General features: G+C 41.6%; 1 long non-coding RNA gene across 1 annotated transcript; it reads right to left on the reverse strand.

The window, feature by feature from the left end:
* Positions 1–13,523: 13,523 nt before the first annotated feature.
* Positions 13,524–19,712, reverse strand: LOC311238741. Its single transcript, XR_014620392.1, has 7 exons — positions 19,627–19,712; positions 18,710–18,739; positions 18,484–18,538; positions 18,151–18,235; positions 17,639–17,712; positions 16,753–16,878; positions 13,524–14,254 (listed from the first exon to the last, which is right to left on the reverse strand). It is a non-coding gene; the product is annotated as an uncharacterized lncRNA (long non-coding RNA).
* Between the last annotated feature and the right edge of the window lie 3,362 nt (positions 19,713–23,074).

Consider the following 23,074-nt stretch of genomic DNA (forward strand, 5'->3'; position numbering starts at 1 on the left):
CACTCTGACGTCACGATTTCTACGATCAAATGTATGCGTTGAGATTGATTGAAAACAGATTGCAGAATGGGTACAGTACAGTACAGCTCAATACATACAATTGTTAAGGGGATGCAGACCAGAGAAAGACTTTCGTCTTGTTTACGTCAGGGTCCCCCATTTTCAATTCATCATAACATATATGACATGTAATACAGATACAGTCTGAGCTCCGTTTTTATTACATATTTTATCACATAAGTGTTTATGTTGTTCATTTCATAACCTTTTCATATAATTTGTTTTGAAAATATTGAGGCCAACATGGCATTTCGAAAGCCTTTCTGGTGATTGTAAGTGCATAAATTAAGGAGTACACCACTTTATTCAGGGCCCCGTTCCCCGTACCTGGATAACTGAGTTAGCCGGATAACTTTCGGGTAAGTCTGACTTAAGCCGGACTTTCCGATTCCCCGTACCTGGATTTTCCAAATCACCATGACAACAGATCCAAAAGTTTGAGCCTGGTCGAAAGCAGAGTTTAAGTTCAAGTTAGCCTGAACCATCGCCACGCCCCCGCAAAAAAGTGACAGCCTGTTTCCTGAAATTATTCCCACAGTCTACGATCTGCATTATACCATTCTGAATTACGTTTTTGTGCTCCATTCTTCCAGAGGGGGCTTTTGAAATGTAAAATAGACCCAAAATGCTGATACTAAATTCACTTTGTCCTAAATAATGCACGTTATATATACCGTGGCGCTCGCTCGGTGCGATGTACACATTATGACGTGGTTATTTTAATTGTAACTGGGATTAAGATGTCTGATGAGATGCGCTGTTTGACGGATTTGAGAAATTGAATGAGCCGTTGACGTCACATTAATGAATGAGGATAAAGAAATAAAACTTCATTCAAAATAAAGAATATTCTAAACACGGGTCTCTCGTTCATTAATGTATAAACAATGAATTTATCCCATCTGGCACAGTGGTGCAGCGGTAGTGCTCAAGCCTGCCAACTCAGCGACCGGTGTTCGAAACCCTGTGTTTCCAATATAATTTTTTTGAATATAATATTAATGATTATACGCCAAAGTAGCCTGGTTTTAAGTTAAAATATTATAAATCTACATGCATTGAGGATGTCATTCTTTATATAGCTCTCAACGTGCACCAAATTGAATTATTCCTATATTGCAAAAAGAAGGAAAAGACTAGGGTTTCGAACCCCGGTCGCTTATAGCTTATCCGCAACAGTAAGTGACTTCCGGGGTAGGCCTGATTGGCCCCGACAGGCATGTGACGCGCAACTTTCTCTGCCGCGCGGCACGCTCCGCGGAGCGGAGCGGCAGAGCTTGCGGAATGATGTAACCGTCCAAATACGCTATGACTTTCATTCGGCGCTTCAGCTCACCTGGCAGAGCAGCGGTCCTGCGATCCTGTGGTCCGTTGTTGACGAGTTCGAATCCCATTGAATTTATTTTTTTTAACGTGATTTTTTTTTTAACGTGTATTCTTTCGCCGGTTAAGGTTAGGCATGGTTAAGGTTAAGGTTAAGGTTAGGCATTGTTTCGGAGTTGGTTAAGGTTAGAACGGTTAAGTTTAGGCGCTGTTAAGGAGCTGGTTAAGGTTAGAGTTTGTGTTAGAGAATGGCAATATTCTTTCTATGGTTAAGGTTAGGCATGGTTAAGGTTAAGGTTAAGGTTAGGCATTGTTTCGGAGTTGGTTAAGGTTAGAACGGTTAAGTTTAGGCGCTGTTAAGGAGCTGGTTAAGGTTAGAGTTTGTGTTAGAGAATGGCAATAGACAGCCTATTTCCGCGCGACAGCTCTCAGCAGCCTCGTTGCGCGTCCTGAGTTTGCCGCGTCACGTGCCTGTCGGGGCCAATCAGGCCTACCCCGGAAGTCACTTACTGTTGCGGAACAGTTACACGCACCCCGGTCGTCTGCGTGAAAGTCAAAAGAACAACCCGTTAGACCACAGTGGAGATAAGTTAAAGATCGACTATACATCAATCAATGGGTAAGAGAGCCGTATCGTAATTCTGTATAACAGTTTAACTAATTATTTTCGCTAGCAAGATCTCATTTGATTATTCAATCCAGCAGGCAAGTTTAAAGAAATATAATCTGATTGATTGAGGTAATGAGGGACTTAAAATTAGCCTATAGATAACGCATTTAACTTGTCGGCGAGGCGATTGAGCCGTATTGCAATCTGTCAATAAAGTTTTAAATCAATTAATCAATCAATGCCGTTAGAGAATCAGGATCTCTGCCATCGATACGTGCTGGCTTTTCACCTGAAGCGGCCGCGCGCACTTAGCCTGGGTCTCAAGTCTGAATCGAGTTAACGAGACTGAATCCACCTTCGAGGAACAGGAAAATCCCGGCTTCAAACATCGGGTTAACTGAATCTGGATAATGACATCTTGATCGACTTAGTTGAACCAGGTACGAGAAACAGGGCCCAGGGCTATTTTGTATTTAGGAAATCCCTGAACATGATATTGCATTGGTTTGTGATAGATTATTAGTTACTGGGTATTTCAAAGTACCTCATATTTGGTGCCATTTTAAAGCTAACAACTAGGGCTTTCCAATGATATAAAATAAGTGTATGATTATCATCATAATTTTTATTATTATGGTTCATATGTAGTTGCACTTGAACTTGTTGAAATTAAACTTGGAAGATAAAAATGTATTAAATTACACTTTCCTTGCTTAAATCAGATTTATGTATATTGAATGGAATGTAGACAATCTTGTTGGCAATATAGAACAGCTGACAGATTAGAAATAGCATCTATTGTTCAAAAGTTATTAATTAATTAAACTAGATTTGATAAAAAAAATTATAATTTTTTTTTTACATATTGTGATGATAATTATAAAACGTTCATGTGTGTGTTAAAAATTTTCTTCAAACTTACCCCATTATCTTCATAGAGCCTTGAATTCCTTCTAGAACCTCTCCCTTCTTGAAGGTTTTGTCCTGGGTAGGGAATGACGCTGTTCCTGGATCTCAGCCGGTGCTGTTAGCATGCACTAGCATGGGAGCTAGTTCCAGCATCTAGACACTGCCGTCAATTCTAAGTTGATAAAATGAGATATGTTACATATAGGAATATGACCCACTAATGAATACACTAAATACAGCAATGTGGCTTATTTGAAAACACTGCATTTGCGAAATAAATACGACAACTGTGTTGACGTTAGCCGTGTGTTAGCTCAGCAGCTAGCGCTAATGTTACCCAACCCACAGCAACTCTTCCTGGGGGAAATTGGTACTCTGCTGCGGTACATTTCAAAACAAGCTTTTTGATGGAAAATATGACCAGAATCTCTGGAAAAACATCTCACAAACACTATAGACGGTCATAAAAGTTAACGAATGCTATAAGAAGTCCAACAGATTAGTATAAACAGTACTTACACGGTTGTTTCGAAATCTAGAGCAGAGCGGGTTTTCCCCGTAGGAATTTACTCTGCGACTGGTCGCGCTGGAGGAAAGTTCGAAAAAACTCGAGCTGCCGTCGACGGAGGCTTTTATAGACTTCCGGTGAGAGCTGCGGATTGATATTTGCTGTGTGTGTGGGGGCCGGTGTTCCTAATATGGTCACAAAAAATGGTGTCCCTCCGCCAAAAAATTAGAAAATAGTGCCGAAAAGAAAAGAGAGCGCGCTATTGTACGGATCCGTGTCGGGCGCTCTGGAAGAGCGCACGATACCCATCTGGGTGGCCCGCGGACCCATCTGGGCCTCTCTCGCCGGACATCTGGGCCTCTCTCGCGTACCAAAAGTTTTTGCGCGCGTGGATCAAAACATGTCGGCGCGCGCGGACCAACTGGACCTCGGTGTCTGTATTCGACAAAACATGTCGGCGCGCGCGGACCAACTGGACCTCGTGTCTGTATTCGACAAAACATGTCGGCGCGCGCGGACCAACTGGACCTCGGTGTCTGTATTCGACAAAACATGTTGGCGCGCGCGGACCAACTGGACCTCGGTGTCTGTATTCGACAGGCTTTTGTCCCAATCGGCGCACCAACTGGCCCTCTCTCGCGGACCAACTGAGTCGCGCAGGATAACTGGATAGGCGGTGTCCTGTATAAGTCAGGCTTTGGATAGGCGGTGTCTTGTATTAGTCAGGCTTTTGTCCCAAACGGCGCCTCATAACGCTCTGCCTCTTCTGGCCGCCTCAGACCTACTCCTATCCAAGCTCCCGGAGGGTCAACAAAGAGAAGCCATCTATTCTCAGTCCTTGCCCCACAATGGCGGAATGAACTACCCATCCCAGTTAGGACAGCCGAATCCCGTCCAATCTTTCGCCGTCGACTAAAGACTCACTTCTTCAACCATTATCTGAAATGATGATAAAAAAAAAATATATATATAGGGGGGACACTGTACACTGTACATTGGAATACTGACAAAGCCATACTTGGACATGTACTGTACAACTGGGTTCTATCCAGTACTGTACTGTTCTATCCAGTCCTTGGCAGAATGCTGCAAGAGCTTGAGAGCAGGTTCTCATGAGTTGGAGAACAACTTATGAGAGGCATACAGGCATGTTATCCAGCCTCAGACCAGTTTCTCTCAGTGGAATTGCTGCAACCCCTCGCCAGTCGCCACACATTACAATATCCAACTTCTGCCAGAGGAGATCACAGTTGCAAAGTGTTTCCTGGCCAGGACAGGCAGAGATGCAGTCCCCACTATCCAAAGTGTCTTTTCCCTCCTGGATAATAATAATAATAATAATAATAATAATAATAATAATAATAATAATAATAATAATAATAATAATAATAATAATAATAATAATAATAATGCATTTTATTTATAAGGCACCTTTCAGGACACTAAAAAAAAGTCTACAAATCGGTGAATGAAAGAAATATAGGATCAAATGAAAACTACTACTTACTAAAAATGGATGTTTAAAAGTACAAAAAACCAACAAAAAATACCAAACGCTAACAAACATTCAGCACAGACAATGGGGATGCTGCCATCTTAAAAAAAAAAAAGAATGTAAAAAAAAAATTTAAGCTCCGGGGCTAGGAGAAAAACATCTGGGGCTAAAGCCCCGGAAGCCCAGGGCTAACAACGCCACTGCTATACATCAGTCTTGTAATAGAAATGACATTGTCAGAATCATCCATGGTGACTGGATGAGTCAGTGCAGATAAAAACAGCACATTGCACGACACATTCCTCGTTATCTTTCTCAGACCTTAAATTCAATTGACAAAAATGCCCCGATATAATAAATGTCTCGAACTGGTATTTCATGGTGATAAGACCTTGAAAAGGTGTGAAACAGGTTTCCACGGCGACTGGATGATGTTAAATTAGTTTTCACCCGCGGATGACTAATCTCTCTCCAGGCCGATGTTTTCTACAAACGATTTTTTCTTTTGGATTGACCCTTTACCCTCCATTCTAAGTGGAGAATGTCTTCAAAAGCAGCGTGGCTCATTGCAAACGTCGACGCTATACTCTCTGTTGGCAGGAAGTTTTACAAGCCATGTCCTTTCTGAAGTCCAAAGTTAGCAGATTTCTCTCGAGGGGCCATTTCACAAGTGGCACAGTGGGCCCTGTTGCTAAACCTGGAGTCCTTATTTAATTTGCATTTATCCGAGGAAAGGGAGAGATTTAAAACAAAACGACACCGTTATTTAATTAATTTACGTATCTCAAACCCTGTCCTCTTTTATTTTAGCCTCCTCCAATCACAAAAAGAGGGCAGGGTTTGAGATAGGTCATTTGGAGTCTAAGTGGTTGATTAATGATGGGCATTAATCTGTTTAGAAAAGACAAAATAATTATTTTAAGGAGGATTTTTTTATTTCCACGTATTACTCTGCGGTAACTCCTAAACCATAGGGATCGCATGGGAACATACTAGCGGAATCAAAAGTTCATAACTTGCTTATTGTGGAATGTTAATGTCATGAGTATAATTTGTTCAGCTTCAGATGTATCATTTGATTTGTTTGAACTGTTTTAGTGCAGCCTCTCTAGGCACAGCCAACTCTCAGTATGTTGAGGGGCCTTCTGTTCATTGAAAGGAGATGTTAGTATCATGAAGGTTTCAACTAATTCATGAGCCCAGTATGATCGGTTGCTATGGGATATTAACATTGACTAACCTGTGCTATCAGTTGCTGTGGATGTTTTTGAACCACTAAAATTAACAAGATTGTAGCAAATTAGTTTAATGAATTGTTTGTGAACTAGCTATAACTGACAACTGACAGATTGACTGATGGGCCAATCAGGGTATAACCTGTGTATATTATACAATATTTCAAAGGAAGTAGATTGGATACCTGAAATGGCTTGATTTAGTTTATATCCAGGGGAATAGACATCAAAGGGCCTTAGTTATCATTTTCACAACACCAATAACAACAGTTTGAAAAACAAGATGTCCATTGTACTCTTTAGATCCTTATATGCTAGGATTCTTGCCTGTTTAAATATAGTTCTTTATTAATTTAATTACCTATTTAAATATCATTGTTTGATCATTCTGATGCTCTGGAAATGGTAATGATTGCCCAAGTTCCTATAGACCAAAGACAGCAATGTTCCCTCCTAAGTTTACTGAAATTCGAGTAAAAATGGCTACAAAGGGTAAAATCGAATGCCCTGACGACCGCTGAGGCACTTACTTCAAATGTCTCCAGAGGCAGGTATTGTGTGAGTAAACCATGAAAAAGTGATTAGTCAAAAGTGATAAATCATCTGCGTGGCCTTTGGAAGGCCCCCAGCGGGGTACGTGCGCTGAACATGAGGTTATACATGGATGAGTTTCTCAATCCATATGAGGAATTCAATATGCAAAAGACATCTGTGTTTGTCATGCATCTACTCCTGGGGTAAAGGCAAAACCCACTGAAAATGTCTGTCCTGATAACTATTCAGCTCACAAGCCAGATAGATTTCGAGGACAGACAAGAGCTTGTGAGGTTGCTTTGCCTCGCAGGGATGAGATAACTGTGACTCCAACTCACATCAAAATCATAATAGCAACTTAATGACATATTTGAGTCATTATCAACAAGTTAAGATAGGCCTTTGATGTCGCCTAAACATGTATTTGAAGTGTTTTGCTGGGGGGAAAAAACACAAATCAGATTATGCATTCTAGCAGCCTCTATGCCCCTCTGTTTCAGTCTTCTCAATGGGCTGTTTCTGTGCCTGTAACAAGCAAGCTGCTTTTATCATACAAATACAATAATTCTCGTACATGTTGTAGTAGTGTGATGATGAGTGATTAGACGCTAATTTAGATCCAATTTTCTTCAGACTAGATGTTGCAGATCAAATATGTATATATATATACAATTGTGGCTGCAATTCTGAATGGCTCATTTAAAGAGGGAGGGTTTTTGTCACAGCTGAACTGCAGAAAAGGCACAATGCACATAACATCTGAGTGTTGGGACAACCCCTCATTCTGTAATAACAAAGCAAAACACAGGGAAACAATCACTCTCAGATCGTTTCCTGATGACAATGTGGAGGGAAGGGGAAACGCATCACAATTCTACAGAGAAAAGAATTTAAACACAGAAAAAGATAGTAGGCACTGTGCCGGTACATTATCACCCATTTCACAATCTGACGTCAATCTGATCTTTTTAGCCACTATGCGTGAGACAACCATCATTCTAAATTCATGATTCATTCATTTTCTCTTTCAGTTTGGAGCACATCTCAGAATGTGACATTGCAGTGAGCAGACTACATGTATGTATGTGTTAAATCCGTGTCTAGATGGTCAAGAGATGGAGCACTGTTCCATTATACATTTTGGTTTCAGAGGTACTTTAGGAGCTCAATAAAAATATATCAATAACAAGGCATCCAGGGACTTGAGGCATCCATCGCATAAGGAGCCAGTAATCAATAATTAATTTGATATAACACACGGCAGCTTGAGATCTATTACTGCATATTAGCGCTTTAATCAGGACACAGAGAGATGTCATTAATAGGCAATGGTCGTGATGAAATCGCTGTAAAGCAAAGAGTAAGAAAAATAGAGTTAGGGATTTTCTCTCCCCTAGCATCAGGGTCAGCTGCAAAAGAGTGATAAAACATTGCTCACTTCAATCTCAAGTACTATGTCTTACCATCTTTAGAATTCATTACCCCCTTCAGTACAAATATATTGTAGACCACAGATTAGTCCTCAGTAGTCCACCACAGATTAGTCCTCAGTAGTCCACCACAGATTAGTCCACATTATTCCACCACAGATTAGTCCTCAATAGTCTGATTGATTGATTGATTGATTGATTGATTGATTGAAAACTTTATTAACAGATTGCAGAATGGGTACAAATTACAGTACAGCTCAATACACACAATTGTTAAGGGGATGCAGACCAGAGAAAGACTTTCGCCTTCTTTACATAAGGGTCCCCCATCTTCAATTCATCAGGACATATATGACATACATGACATACAGATATACAGTACTGCTACATCTATACATTTATGACATACCAGATTTGCAAATACAGTACTGTTTGTGATACAAAAATAGTCCAGAAAAGAGAGTATATACATTTGACGTAAAAACTGTACATTGGGGGAGGTTGGGGGGGGGGGGGGACTGTACATTGGAGGTGGTTGGGTGGGTGGGGTGGGGGGGGTCGGGTAGGAGGGGGGGGGGGTAGGTGGGTGGGTAACACTGTACAACTGTACAAGCAACACTGTACATTGGAATATTGACACAACCATATTTGGTAATTTACTGTACATTGGAGGGGGTTGGGTTAGGACATTTACAGGTGCCAGTTTCTAATTGCAGTCCCCCGTAGGTGTTCTTTGAGAGTGGTTTTGAAAGTGGGTAGTGATTCACATTCCTTTACAGCTTTGGGTAGGGCGTTCCACATTGACGTCCACCACAGATTAGTCCTCAATAGTCCACCACAGATTAGTCCACATTAGTCCACCACAGATTAGTCCACATTAGTCCACCACAGATTAGTCCTCAGTAGTCCACCACAGATTAGTCCTCAGTAGTCCACCCCAGATTAGTCCTCAGTAGTCCACCCCAGATTAGTCCACATTAATCCACCACAGATTAGGGCTGCTCCCTCCCAACTTGATCTGATGATTAATCGGTCAGCTTGGTCTTTGTCAAGCGAGACTGTTTGTCAATTGGTAAATTTTATGCTGCCCCCCCCCCCCCCTTTAGGAACAAGTAATTTCCTAAAGAATGATATGCACATCAGTGGGAACCACTAGATTGAAACGAGAGATCCGTATGCGTGATTGTGTGTGGAAAACGCAGTCTAATCGATTATCCGGCTATACGAATTAATTTACGACGAGGACCACAGCACTGCGCAGATTTTGAAATGTGGGTCGCGAAGGGGGGGGGGGGGGGGGGGGGGTAAACTCCCACCCCCTGAAAGCCCAGATGTGTGTCCACTCGGAACAGAACGGCACGGCGCTGTGTCGGCTTGGCCTCGTTATCCTGACGTCTTCATATCAGCTCCAACACCATTATGGTGCGACTCTGTGATCAATCACACCTGTAATGAGAGATAGAGGGTGAAGCTTGTCAGTTCTTCACTTTCTCTTCCCCCTCTCACCTGCTCACACATCCCCCTCATCTCCCCCCCCCCCCCCTCCCACACACACGCATGCCTGATTGGTTTCAAATGCACAGAAGTTGGGGTTATCTGTGATGAGTTCCAAATCCTCATCCTCACCCGCTTCTGACTCGATCCGGGCGGCTCATTACGGTGGTGCTGGTGGTGATGGTGCCGCTGCCGCTGTCAGACGTAGAGCAGCCTGTCACGGCTCTTCAGTCATAGAAGAGATACCGTCTGCAGCACACGGGTCACTCTCAGATCGTCTTCCTGACAATGTGGAGGGAAGGGGAGAGACGCGTTGCATCATTCTAGGGAGAAAAGAAAAGGTATTATTGGCCATTTCACGTCAAGCCCTCCTACCGTTCCTCATAGCAGGTGTTTGTTATGTACAGGCACAACATATTTCACTGGACGTGGTTAGATGATTAGATGCAGTTCCAAAGGCAGAGTCCCTGAACCAAGTAATTTTTTATTTCTTTTTTAATTATAACTAAGTAAACACTGGTAACAACAATATATGTTTATTTATAGCACAGAAACAATAGCCGTTATACAACACCACAGACTTGGCGATTGTGAAGAAAAACAGGCATTGCATGCATGAACATCTCGGTAGCATTAACAAGTATAATGATTGGTGACGGCATGATCTATTGCTACCAGATTCCACCAATCGGTGGAGGAAGGCTGGTGGATGTGTCTGCCGTTTTGGTTGTCTTTGTCCTAATCCAGCCCAGGGGACAGAGCAGAGAGAGCCTTGGTAATCCAGGCCACTGATGAGCAGCACGTTCAGGCGAGGAGAGGTGAAGAGCAGCAGGTTCAGGGGAGGAGAGGTGAAGAGCAGCAGGTTCAGGCGAGGAGAGGTGAAGAGCAGCAGGTTCAGGGGAGGAGAGGTGAAGAGCAGCAGGTTCAGGCGAGGAGAGGTGAAGAGCAGCAGGTTCAGGCGAGGAGAGGTGAAGAGCAGCAGGTTCAGGCGAGGAGAGGTGAAGAGCAGCAGGTTCAGACGAGGAGAGGTGAAGAGCAACACGTTCAGGAGAAGAGTAGAGAAGAACAACACGTTCAGGAGAAGAGTAGAGAAGAACAATACATTCAGGAGAAGAGTAGAGAAGAACAACACGTTCAGGAGAAGAGTAGAGAAGAACAATACATTCAGGAGAAGAGTAGAGAAGAACAATACATTCAGGAGAAGAGTAGAGAAGAACAATACATTCAGGAGAAGAGTAGAGAAGAACAACACGTTCAGGAGAAGAGTAGAGAAGAACAACACGTTCAGGAGAAGAGTAGAGAAGAACAACACGTTCAGGAGAAGAGTAGAGAAGAACAACACGTTCAGGAGAAGAGTAGAGAAGAACAATACATTCAGGAGAAGAGTAGAGAAGAACAACACGTTCAGGAGAAGAGTAGCGAACAACCACCACAGGGCGGACAACTGGTCATCTATCATCATTGCTGGGCCTATCAAGCACACCTTTATCAAGGACAACATCAATGTTTACACATTACAAATTACCTCAAATGGATATCTGATACGGTGCCCTCTGGGACATTATCCCATGTGCTTCACTAATAATGAAGTGTTACTGTATATAGATAAGAGGATTAAACCTGTCAGGGACAAAGAAAAAGCAACCCAATGCACTCCAAGTTCTATTTAGAAATGACTTTGTTATAATGACTTGAGAAACAATCTAAAGCGCAAATAAATGAGGGGGGAAAAGGAATGAACAAAATGGTGAATCTACTTATTTACCATCAAATGTAATGTAAACCTTCACCGACCCCATGGTAAAATGTGTATTTTCTACCAACAACCGGCTAATATTAACATTTGCTGGTGGATGCGTGAAATGTGTACATGTCGTTCACAGCATGGTGATTGCACATGGTTGCAATCATATGCAGATATGCAGTATACTGTGTACACACACACACACACACACACACACACACACACACACACACACACACACACACACACACACACACACACACACACACATACATACATACATACATACATACATACATACATACATACATACAAAATTTAAATCTTGAAAATGAATAAATATTCGATATGTATGGTGAGGACTGAAGTTAATAATGATATTCATGAAAAATAATTGGAAAAGGATATGTTTTACTGAGATCGCAGTTTTCGGCAAAGGGCTAAAGGTGTGATTTTTTAAAGGTTTACTGAAGTGTTAATTACACTAAGAAAAACACAACAGTAAACAAACAAGGTAACATCTTCGGTCAAAAGACATAGAACACTATGATACACAGGTCTCTTCCTCTACAGTAAAGACACAGAACACTATGATACACAGGTCTCTCTCTACACTGTAAGAAAAAAATCGGTAAAAAAACGGTAGAAGTCCGGCAGCTTGGCGCCAGAGATTTTCTGTAGAATTTACATTGAAATACCCTAATTAAAATAAAGTGGAAAAGCAATAAATTTACAGATAATTCTGTTTATTATTTGAGAACCAGAGAACAGAGAACCACTGTTAATTGACAGGTTAGGTTCAGCAGTGAAACACTGTTATTTTACAGGTTTTTTCCTACATTATTATGATCAAACACCTTCAATAAAGTGACAGAAATTAAAGTTCAGCAGTGAAACACTGTTATTTCACAGGTTTTCCCTACATTTACGATGAAACTCCTTCAATTAAGTAAGTTCAGCAGTGAAACACTGTTATTTCACAGGTCTTTCCTAAATTATTACGATCAAACTCCTTCAATAAAGTGACAGAACTTAAAGTTAAGCAGTGAAACACTGTTATTTCACAGGTTTTTCCTAAATTATTATGATCAAACTCCTTCAATAAAGTGACAGAACTTAAAGTTCAGCAGTGAAACACTGTTATTTTACATGTTTTCCCAGAATTATTACAATCAAACTCCTTCAATTAAGTGACAGCACTCAAAGTTCAGCAGTGAAACACTGTTATTTCACAGGTTTTTCCTAAATGATTACGATCAAACTCCTTCAATAAAGTGACAGAACTTAAAGTTCAGCAGTGAAACACTGTTATTTTACATGTTTTCCCATAATTATTACAATCAAACTCCTTCAATTAAGTGACAGAACTCAAAGTTCAGCAGTGAAACACTGTTATTTCACAGGTGTTTCCTCAATTATTACGATCAAACTCCTTCAATAAAGTGACAGAACTTAAAGTTCAGCAGTGAAACACTGTTATTTTACAGGTTTTCCCATAATTATTACTATCAAACTCCTTCAATTAAGTGACAGAACTGCAAAGTTCAGCAGTGAAACACTGTTATTTCACAGGTTTTCCCATAATTATTACAATCAAACTCCTTCAATTAAGTGACAGAACTCAAAGTTCAGCAGTGAAACACTGTTATTTCACAGGTTTTTCTTCAATTATTACGATCAAACTCCTTCAATAAAGTGACAGAACTTAAAGTTCAGCAGTGAAACACTGTTATTTTACAGGTTTTCCCATAATTATTACAATCAAACTCCTTCAATTAAGTGACATAACTCAAAGTTCAGCAGTGAAACACTGTTATTTCACAAGTTTTTCCAAAATTATTACGATGAAACACCTTCAATTAAGTGACATAACAGTGAAACACTGTTATTTGGCAGGTTTTTCCAAAATTATTACAATCAAACTCCTTCAATAAAGTGACAGAACTTAAAGTTCAGCAGTGAAACACTGTTATTCCACAAGTTTTTCCAAAATTATTACGATGAAACACAGTGAAACACTGTTATTTGGCCGGTTTTTCCTAACTTATTACAATCAAACCCCTTCAATAAAGTTATGCCACTAAAAACTCAGCAGAGAAACACTGTTATTTTACAGATCTTTCCTAAATTGTTACAATCAAACTCCTTCAATAAATTGGCACCACTAAAAGTTATTCAGACAGACACTTTTATTGTACAGATTGTTAGAAACAAAAAGCTTCAAGTGTTAACAAACGCTCAGGATTGTAAAACTGCTTTATTTTGGAAGCAAGTGTGCTGTATAAAACAGATTCAAATGATTTAAAACTTTAGCTTGCAGTGTTTGTTCAAATGTAATGTTTAAATACAGTATGTAAAGTTAAAAACCTATAGAAGTACAATCTAAACACTATTTATGGATCAATATGCATGGCAGCTGCCACCATTGGTGTGTGAATGTGTGTGAATAGGTGAATGAGAGGCCATACGCGCTTTGGATAAAAGCGCTATTGCTATATAAGTGCAGTCCATTGAACATAACATAATGGCCAAGTAGTAAATTAAACTTTATGTCCACAATTCTGAACTATCCCTTCAATGTCATCAGATGATTTCAACTTTTAAAAGCGGAGAAAGCAACATATTGTGCTGTTGAACCGAGGGGGTTGTGGTCAGGTCTACAGTTTTTTAGCTTTACCATTTCAGTTTTATATTGTTTTCCACAATATTCTCCCGACCCCTGGGGGCTCCATAATATATGTGAACATTATACTGTTTAATTCAGAATCCCAACTATACAGTGTATTACTAAGTAAAAATCAAAACATACCACACCACAAAAGGTCAATGAATCAGTGGCACAAGTGAAGAGCAGATAAGGAACAATCCTCCAGATTGGCAGTAATCAGCTGGATCCTTGGTGCATGGTGCATCTGGGAAAATGAAAAAAAAGGACACTATGATTCACTGGAAAGTCCGGGACTGTACATTAGGAGGGGGTGGGTGGTAGGAAAGAAGATACATACGGTGGGGAGGAGACTGTCTACAGATACACCTGTGTGATGTTGCTACGGAGTTAAGCTAATAAACGTATACTATACTCACAACCACAGCAGGGGACACAACTATTTTGTTACCCTGCCATGTGGCGGACAGACCTCGCAAATGTCACTCGCCCAATAGCCTCCAGCTACAACCACTCGAGTCCCTGAGTGATGACTGCTTGGCGCCGCCTCGGTAGAAAAAATTCCCTTTTCATGATATTTGGCTCCTCTGATTGGCTCAATTTTGTTTCAATCTGTATGCATCTACAAATCATATTATACCAGGTAGTCAATTCCGTTAGACTGCGAATCAAATTGACGGATCTCCCCAATCAAATTGACGGAAATCCGTCTTGAGACGGAACACTTTAATGCCTGCATTCAACATCGATTATCTATTGTTCAGGATGTAGGAACGTTATACTTTTTCATTCATACAAAAATACCTTCTAGAATATAAGTATGTTTTATCATTTTCTGTAGTAATTCCTAGAACGTGAGTTATAGACCTAAATGCATCGATTGCCGTTTATTCCCTAGACACGCTATATTAAAAAATTCAACTGTATATGATCGTATACGTTATGCGTCATCATGCACGGAGGAAAGGGGGGGGGGGGGCGTTTATAATTACGTGATCGTCAGTAAATGCTTTATGTAGTATGGGTGATATATTGATCAGATGGTTTGCAGTGAAATGAATAAATTGGGCTGAAAATAACCAGGGTATCTGCAGGTTTAGCCCAGTCAGATTTAAGGCTTTAAGACTTTTTAATGCCACTCAGAATTAAATGTAATACCAATTTCACGATAACAAAATGGCAAAAATCATGGGTACTCTCAGTACTCATTCAAGGGTACTACGACTATGCCTGCACCTCATGGTACCAAAGCACCTCAAAGGCACTAAAAACAAGATTACAAACATCACAAAACAAACTGGTCAGACTACTGCTTAACCTCACTCCTAAAACCCACTTTACCCCTGCCCACATTCAAAACCGCTCTTAAAGAGCACCTACGGGAGACTGCAATTCGAAACTGGCCACCGTAAATGTCCACCCCCCCCCCCCCCTCCTCCTAATGTACAGTCTCATCCCCATCATATATATATAATATTTTCTGTTAGGATCTCTGGGTAACAGTACTGTATATTATTTGCATATCGTATATGTCACAAATGTAACAGTACTACAGTATATACCTGTATGTCATGTATGTCCCTATGCCATAAATGTCATGATGTCATGTATGTTTTTACTGTATTTATTTCTGTATATGTTCGGACAGAGATACGGGATGGTTTGAAAGCTCGGCGTTGCTAATAAATATTTAAAAAAAAAATTATAAACTGCTCAAAGCGGCATTATTTCCGCCGTTGGGTGATCACAGCGCCTGCGCACCATCCCGTATCTCTGTCCGAAACCCTCGTGCAACTGTGAGCACATTTGTAATGTCTCTGTGATACTTGTATAACGAACGGTTCGGCCAGAACCAGTCCTTCAGGGTAAATCTAGGTTGGTTTCCCATTGAGGAGCAAGTGACTGTGGATTCACTCGGTGCAGCACAGTCACGAAAGGGGCTAGTATGGACCCTGATGTAAACAAGACAAACGTCTTTCTCTGGTCTGCATCACCTTAACAATTGTGTGTATTGAGCCGTACTGTATTGTACCCATTCTGCAATCTGTTAAATAAAGTTTTCATTCATTCATTCAGCCAGCCGCCGCGCTCACTGGGGCTATTGATAGCGTCAATTAATTGTTGTTGTTGTTGGTACTGCCGCTGCGGATGTGAACAGGGCCGGAGGGGCTTTGGGAGGATGGGAAAGTTATTATTATTATTATTATAATAGTAATTGGCTATCATACGTGCCTAGCTAGCGTTAGCTAAAAGAGCCCTCGCAGTGAAGTTATTATTATTATAGCTATCATACTGCAATATAAACTGAGTTTTATAGTGAAAAGAGCAGCTTTATTTTGGTCAAGATTGAAGGCTCTATATTGCAGGAAATTGCACATACAGGTGTTCATTAAATGTAAAAAAAATTAAATAAAAAAAAAATAATAAAAAAGAATCTTGCACCCCCACTTTCAACTATAACTAGGCGGCCATGGGTGTATATATGAATTTTGAATGCCATGGCGAAAAAATTCAATATTGATCTCAATAACGCTGTACAGCGAGATCTGGCGGTCAAAGCATGGCGGGCAATAACCCTTTACAGCGTGGATGTGTTAATAATGATTTGAAGATGTTTACACTTTTTTTTACAACCCTACTGTTCTCCCAAGAATTAAATAAAGGTTTGATGATGATGACATGTCCTAGAAGAGAGATATAGATAGAGTGGGTGTGTTTGTGTTTGTACATGGAAGTTATACTCACATCAGGTTAAGGGAGATGCCATCCATGTCAATTCAGCATAGGATGATTCAGATGGCCTTGTGGTCAGCAGGGTCCCCCTCTGGCTGCTGGCCTCTGGTAGAGGTGTAGATCACCAGTGTCATCCCTCTGAGAACACAATTAGACTTTAGACAGTGGCTTGCGAGCACGATGAGCCTCATTTCTTTATTTTGTGATTGCTCTATCTATCTGATCTTATTACAAAATACTTGCCTCCTAGATCACTAAATGCGGGGCTCCTATCCTATTGAACATATTTTACTTTGTGTGTTTATTTTGACAATAATTTGTGATGCCATCACACAAACTGGCATTTAAAGGGTAAAATTTCAAAAAGTCCTGCACCAGAATGCAGGAAATTAAGTTTTTGTAACAAAATAATTGTGTGTGTGTGTGTGTGTGTGTGCGTGTGTGTGTGTGTGTGTGAGAGAGAGAGAGAGAGAGAGAGAGAGAGAGAGAATGATGGACAATTGCTTGCTGTGTGAGAGAGAGAGAGAGAGAGAGAGAGAGAGAGAGATAGAGATTAAGTACATTTGCTGAAATACAGTTGTTCTTAATTTTGTCACTTGCTATGTGAGAATGTTAGTTATTATGTTCTCAATGCCCTTGCATTGTATGAGTTGTGTGGACGCGTTTGCTAGTTCTAGTGCTATCCCTTTGTACATTGTGGCTGTGTCTGACAAAAGTTAACAATAAATAATGGTATTAGGAATACATTTGCCTCCTGCGTGAACTGTGCATAGCTGAATAGACTGTATTTTAACACCGGTCATATGGTGGTACTTGGAGAGCCAGCTACATTCTCAGGTGGTACTTGGTGTAAAAAGTTTGAGAACCACTGATCTATCATGTATAAAATTCAACTCACAATTCTACATGGGCTTCAGGTGGTGGTCTGCGTCTTCAGGTGGTGACATACTTCCCGCAACTGGCGAAGAATCTCTGAAATATTGGATTGTTTGACAGTGACACACAACAGAATATTATTTTATGCCTGAATTTCCCCAAAATGGCTAATTGGACAGCACTTCTCCACCATCAGTGGCTATACGTGTCAGATAGGTGCAGATAGGAGAATCTGTCTGAATGACAAAGAAATCGCTTAACTCTCCCTCCCTCGGCCGCTATTGGCGCGACGGTGTAGCGGTCATTCCTATATGGCTATGACTATGAGCCCAGATGCAACGAGTAATTGTCTACTCAAAATCAACTAAGTGTCATGATTACGTCATTACAACCTGGGACTTGGATGGGAGAGCAGGAAAGATCCAATGTCTTCAGTCAAAAATCCGCCAATCAATGCAAAGGTAAACATACGTCTTTAGAGACGTTTTATATAAGAATAAACACCAGTGAACTTGTGTATAAAATTCAACTCACGCTACAGGCAGTCTCTGCCTGCGTGCAACTGCTGGTCTCTGGTGGTAATTCAGGAATGGCTTCAAGTTCCTCTGGCGAAGAATCTCTGAAATATTGAACACGACAATAAAAATGTTATGCCAGTGAGAGAGGGAGACGGAGATAGAGGGAGAGACAGTCATAGCACTGCTGTGTCATCAAATGACAAAGGCTTTGGCAATGTAGGTGTTGTGTGAAGTGGAGGGGGTCGAGGTGAGAGAGACAGAAAGACAGAGATGAAAACACAGATAAAGGTGTGAAGTTTGAAGTGGGGTGAGAGAGACAGACAATATTGAATTGAAAGATAATACTTACTGAGCTGAATCAATGGCAGTGTGGTAATAGGGGCTGGAGTTATACATTGGCATTCCTAGAGAAAGAGCAACATAATTAACAAAATAAGGAAAAAATAAGCACCATCAAAGTAGTTATCAATGAGCACCATATAACCTACAGTAGCAAGTGTACCTAGCTCCATATACCTAGCGCATGTCTGGTGGTAAAAACAAAACATGATTTGAGAATGTGTTAGTTAACTCACCTTGATAGCGGCGATGATTGCCAGCGAATTCTAAAAAGAAGACGATCAAAATATTCAAAAAACCTTGTATGCAATTTATCAAGACTGTGTATATTATATATATATATATGTTTAGAGTAGCAGGAGCTAGAAGTTCAAATATGTCAGTCTTTCAAAGCCCCATTTTTTATATATAACAAAAGGCAGAATGAACATCACTGCCGCCCTGCTGGATTAAATTCTGAATTGCAGGTAGGCCTGAATAAGTATTTACTGTGCAAAATAACCAAAACCAGATAAATAATATCTGTTTTTTATGAAGCACAGATCATGTTAATTAAGTATTCTGAATCTGAGCAGACAGAAAACCATCTTACCCTCAGCAAGGGATTACTTTGTGCTGAAGACCCACAATGCAACACAACAACTGCAAGCTAAAATGCCTCACATACAAAACGAAATAAAATAGAGCCATGGCTGTGTCCCAAGTTTAACACAATTGAACTATAATAAAGTATTTGTTAACACTAGTTACAACAATGCTTATGTAACTATTAAAAACGTACATTTTAATCACGAAACAAAATGGCAGAATAACGTTAGCTAGCATGCTAGCTAGCTAACGTTAGTAGCTATAATAATATGCATCACTATTTGCTCAAACAAGCTCCAAACTATTTGCCACGGCACAGAGATAACATTTAGTCAAACGATAACAGCCCGGTGATGGTATCTGAACGGAATCATACTATTCCCATAAGATCTCACTTACCAGTTAAGTATACCATCTAGCATGTTAGCTAATAATGCTAACAAGCTTCGTTCTAGCCTACTAGTTGCCACCACGGTAATAATTCACAAAGTAGCATGTAGTCAAACGATGACAGCAAGATTATGGTATGTGAATGGCATAATACATAATATTGTCAATGACTTACCAAGGAGTTTGGCTCAGACTATTTGTCAAGCCAGTCAGTGAAGACACCATCCATCGCGCCAAAGTGTTTGAATACCTCAAGTCCCGTGAGATCTTCTAGGTCTCGCGAGTTGCTTAGGACTATACCCTCTCGAAGGGGAGGGGAGGGGGAGGAGGGGAGGGGGAATCTACTAAATTGATTCAACGACAGTTTTTCAAATGTTGAAATGGTATCTGTAATTAAATATTGAATCAACATAGCTTTTTCAACCTCAACCAAAAATAACCAATCTGACTGTACATTGGAGGTGGTTGGGTGGGTGGGGGGGTTGGGTAGGAGGGGTGGGTGGGGGACACTGTACAACTGTACATAAATATTACAGTGACAGTCCAGTTGAGTTAATGGATGGAGGGGGGGGGGGGGGGGGGGGGGCGTTGACTTGCAACGGATGGACTATAGTGCAGCAATGCAAGTTCAATTCACAGTTATTACTACAGACCGGTGGCACTCACCTCTGTGGTCATGAAATGTTTCGAGAGGCTGGTCAAGGACCACATTTGTGCCTCCCTCCCCAGTGATATGGACCCTATGCAATTTGCATACAGGACAAACAGGTCCACTGACGACGCGGTCTCCCAGGTACTGCACAGCACCCTCTCTCACCTTGACCGTCAGAAGGGGGGCTATGTGAGACTGTTGTTCATACAGCTCAGCGTTCAACACCATAGTCCCCATCACCAGACTGGTGGACAAGCTGATCGAGCTGGGTCTGAGCTCCGCCCTGAGCGCCTGGGTACTGGACTTTCTGAGTGAAAGACCCCAGGCGGTCAGGGTGGGGGGTCAGACCTCCAACACCATCACCCAATTCAATTTCATCAATTTCATCTCTGTGCGTCAGAGTTAATTTTTTTACAGAGCGCTAGCTGCTCCCTACTTCCAGTCCTTGTGCTAAACTATAGGCTATAGTTGCTTGCTTCCAGCCCTTGTGCTAAGCTATAGCTAGCTGCTCCCTACTGCTTCCAGCCCTTGTGCTAAGCTATATAGCTAGCTGCTCCCTACTGCTTCCAGCCCTTGTGCTAAGCTATAGGCTAGCTGGTCCCTATACTGCTTCCAGCCCTTGTGCTAAGCTATAGCTAGCTGCTCCCTACTGCTTCCAGCCCTTGTGCTAAGCTATAGGCTAGCTGGTCCCTATACTGCTTCCAGCCCTTGTGCTAAGCTATAGCTAGCTGGTCCCTATACTGCTTCCAGCCCTTGTGCTAAGCTATAGCTAGCTGCTCCCTACTGCTTCCAGCCCTTGTGCTAAGCTATAGGCTAGCTGGTCCCTATACTGCTTCCAGCCCTTGTGCTAAGCTATAGCTAGCTGCTCCCTACTGCTTCCAGCCCTTATGCTAAGCTATAGGCTAGCTGGTCCCTATACTGCTTCCAGCCCTTGTGCTAAGCTATAGCTAGCTGCTCCCTACTGCTTCCAGCCCTTGTGCTAAGCTATAGGCTAGCTGGTCCCTATACTGCTTCCAGCCCTTGTGCTAAGCTATAGCTAGCTGGTCCCTATACTGCTTCCAGCCCTTGTGCTAACCTATAGCTAGCTGCTCCCTACTGCTTCCAGCCCTTATGCTAAGCTATATGCTAGCTGGTCCCTATACTGCTTCCAGCCCTTGTGCTAAGCTATAGCTAGCTGCTCCCTACTGCTTCCAGCCCTTGTGCTAAGCAGGCTAGCTGGTCCCTATACTGCTTCCAGCCCTTGTGCTAAGCTATATAGCTAGCTGCTCCCTACTGCTTCCAGCCCTTGTGCTAAGCTATATATCTAGCTGCTCCCTGACACATGCCTCCTCTATTTGAACGACCACATCAAACAAGAGGTGGACGCGGGCAAATACTGCGGCATGGTCATGCTGGACCTACAAAAGGCCTTCGATACTGTCAATCACTCCATTCTGATTGACAAGCTAAAAGCAATTGATTTTGATAGCTTATCAGTGAGCTGGATGCAATCCTACCTGGAGGGGAGAGAACAGATGGTAGAGGTAAACGGTATACTCTATCCCCCCCCCCTCACAGTGAGCTGTGGTGTTCCACAAGGAAGCATACTAGGACCGCTACTCTTCCTAATTTATGCAAATGACATGTCGTCAGCCTGTGACTGCAACTTGTTCCTGTTTGCGGACGACTCAGCCATGCTGGTCTCTGACAAGAACAAGTTGCAGGTTGAAAAAACCCTCAGCTCGGAACTATATAGGCAAAATCTGCATATGGCTCGCTGATAACAAACTATCATTACACATGGGCAAAACAGAGTCCATTCTCTTCGGTTCAAATAACAAACTCAGCAAGACCGACGGCTTCTCAGTTGCAGTGCATGGGTGACAATATTGTCACAAGGAAAGACGAAATTACCTACCTGGGTTCCATCCTAGAGGCAAATCTTTCCTGTGACAAAATGGCATCCAATGTAATAAAAAAAGTCAACCAACGAACTAGATTCTTGTACCGGATCTCCTCTCAAGAAACAAGAATACCCTGAAGACTCTGGCAGGAGCCCTCATTCAATATACTATGACTATGCGTGCACCTCATGGTACCAAAGCACCTCATAGGCGCTTAAATCTAAATTACAAACATCACAAAACAAACTGGTCAGACTACTACTTGACCTTACCCCCAGAACCCACCTCACCCCTGCCCACTTTGACAACCTAGGATGGCTTAGAGTAGACGACAGAGTACAGCAACTTGCAATGGGCCTGGTCTACAAGATACACTATACGACTAAGGTACCCATGTACATGTCAAAATACTTCCCAAAGGTCAGTGAATACCACAACCACTAGAGGAAGCTCAACAAATCATGTTAAACCCAGATTCGGCTCAAACAATGAACTAAACACGTTTCGCAATTATGCCACATCAATGTGGAACGCCCTACCCAAAGCTGTAAAGGAATGTGAATCACTACCCACTTTCAAAAACCCCCTCAAAGAACACCTATAGGGATACTGCAATTCGAAATATGGCCCCTACAAATTTACATTTACATTTACATTTAGTCATTTAGCTGACGCTTTTATCCAAAGCGACTTACATGTTCTGTACGACAAGCCATCAGGAAGGGCACAAGCTGAGCAACAATGTTCATCAAAGTGTTGAGTGCTGGTTAGTTTATTAGGACAAGTGCATGACAGTACGGTTAGTTAGGGTTAGATTTTTTTTTTTTTATTCAGATAATGGTTGAAGAAGTGCGTCTTTAGTCGACGGCGAAAGATTGGACGTGTTTCGGCTGTCCTAACTGGGGTGGGTATAGTTCATTCCACCATTGTGGGGCAAGGACTGAGAATAGGCGACTTCTCTTTGATGACCCTCCCGGAGCTTGGATAGGAGTAGGTCTGAGGCGGCCAGAAGATGCAGAGCGTAGGGGTCTTGAGGGTGTGTAGTTAGAAACCATTGACCGGAGGTAGGCGGGAGCGGTTCCCTTTGC

Source organism: Notolepis coatsorum, assembly GCF_963971535.1.
Source record: "Notolepis coatsorum genome assembly, chromosome: 13".
Taxonomy (NCBI): Eukaryota; Metazoa; Chordata; class Actinopteri; order Aulopiformes; family Paralepididae; genus Notolepis; species Notolepis coatsorum.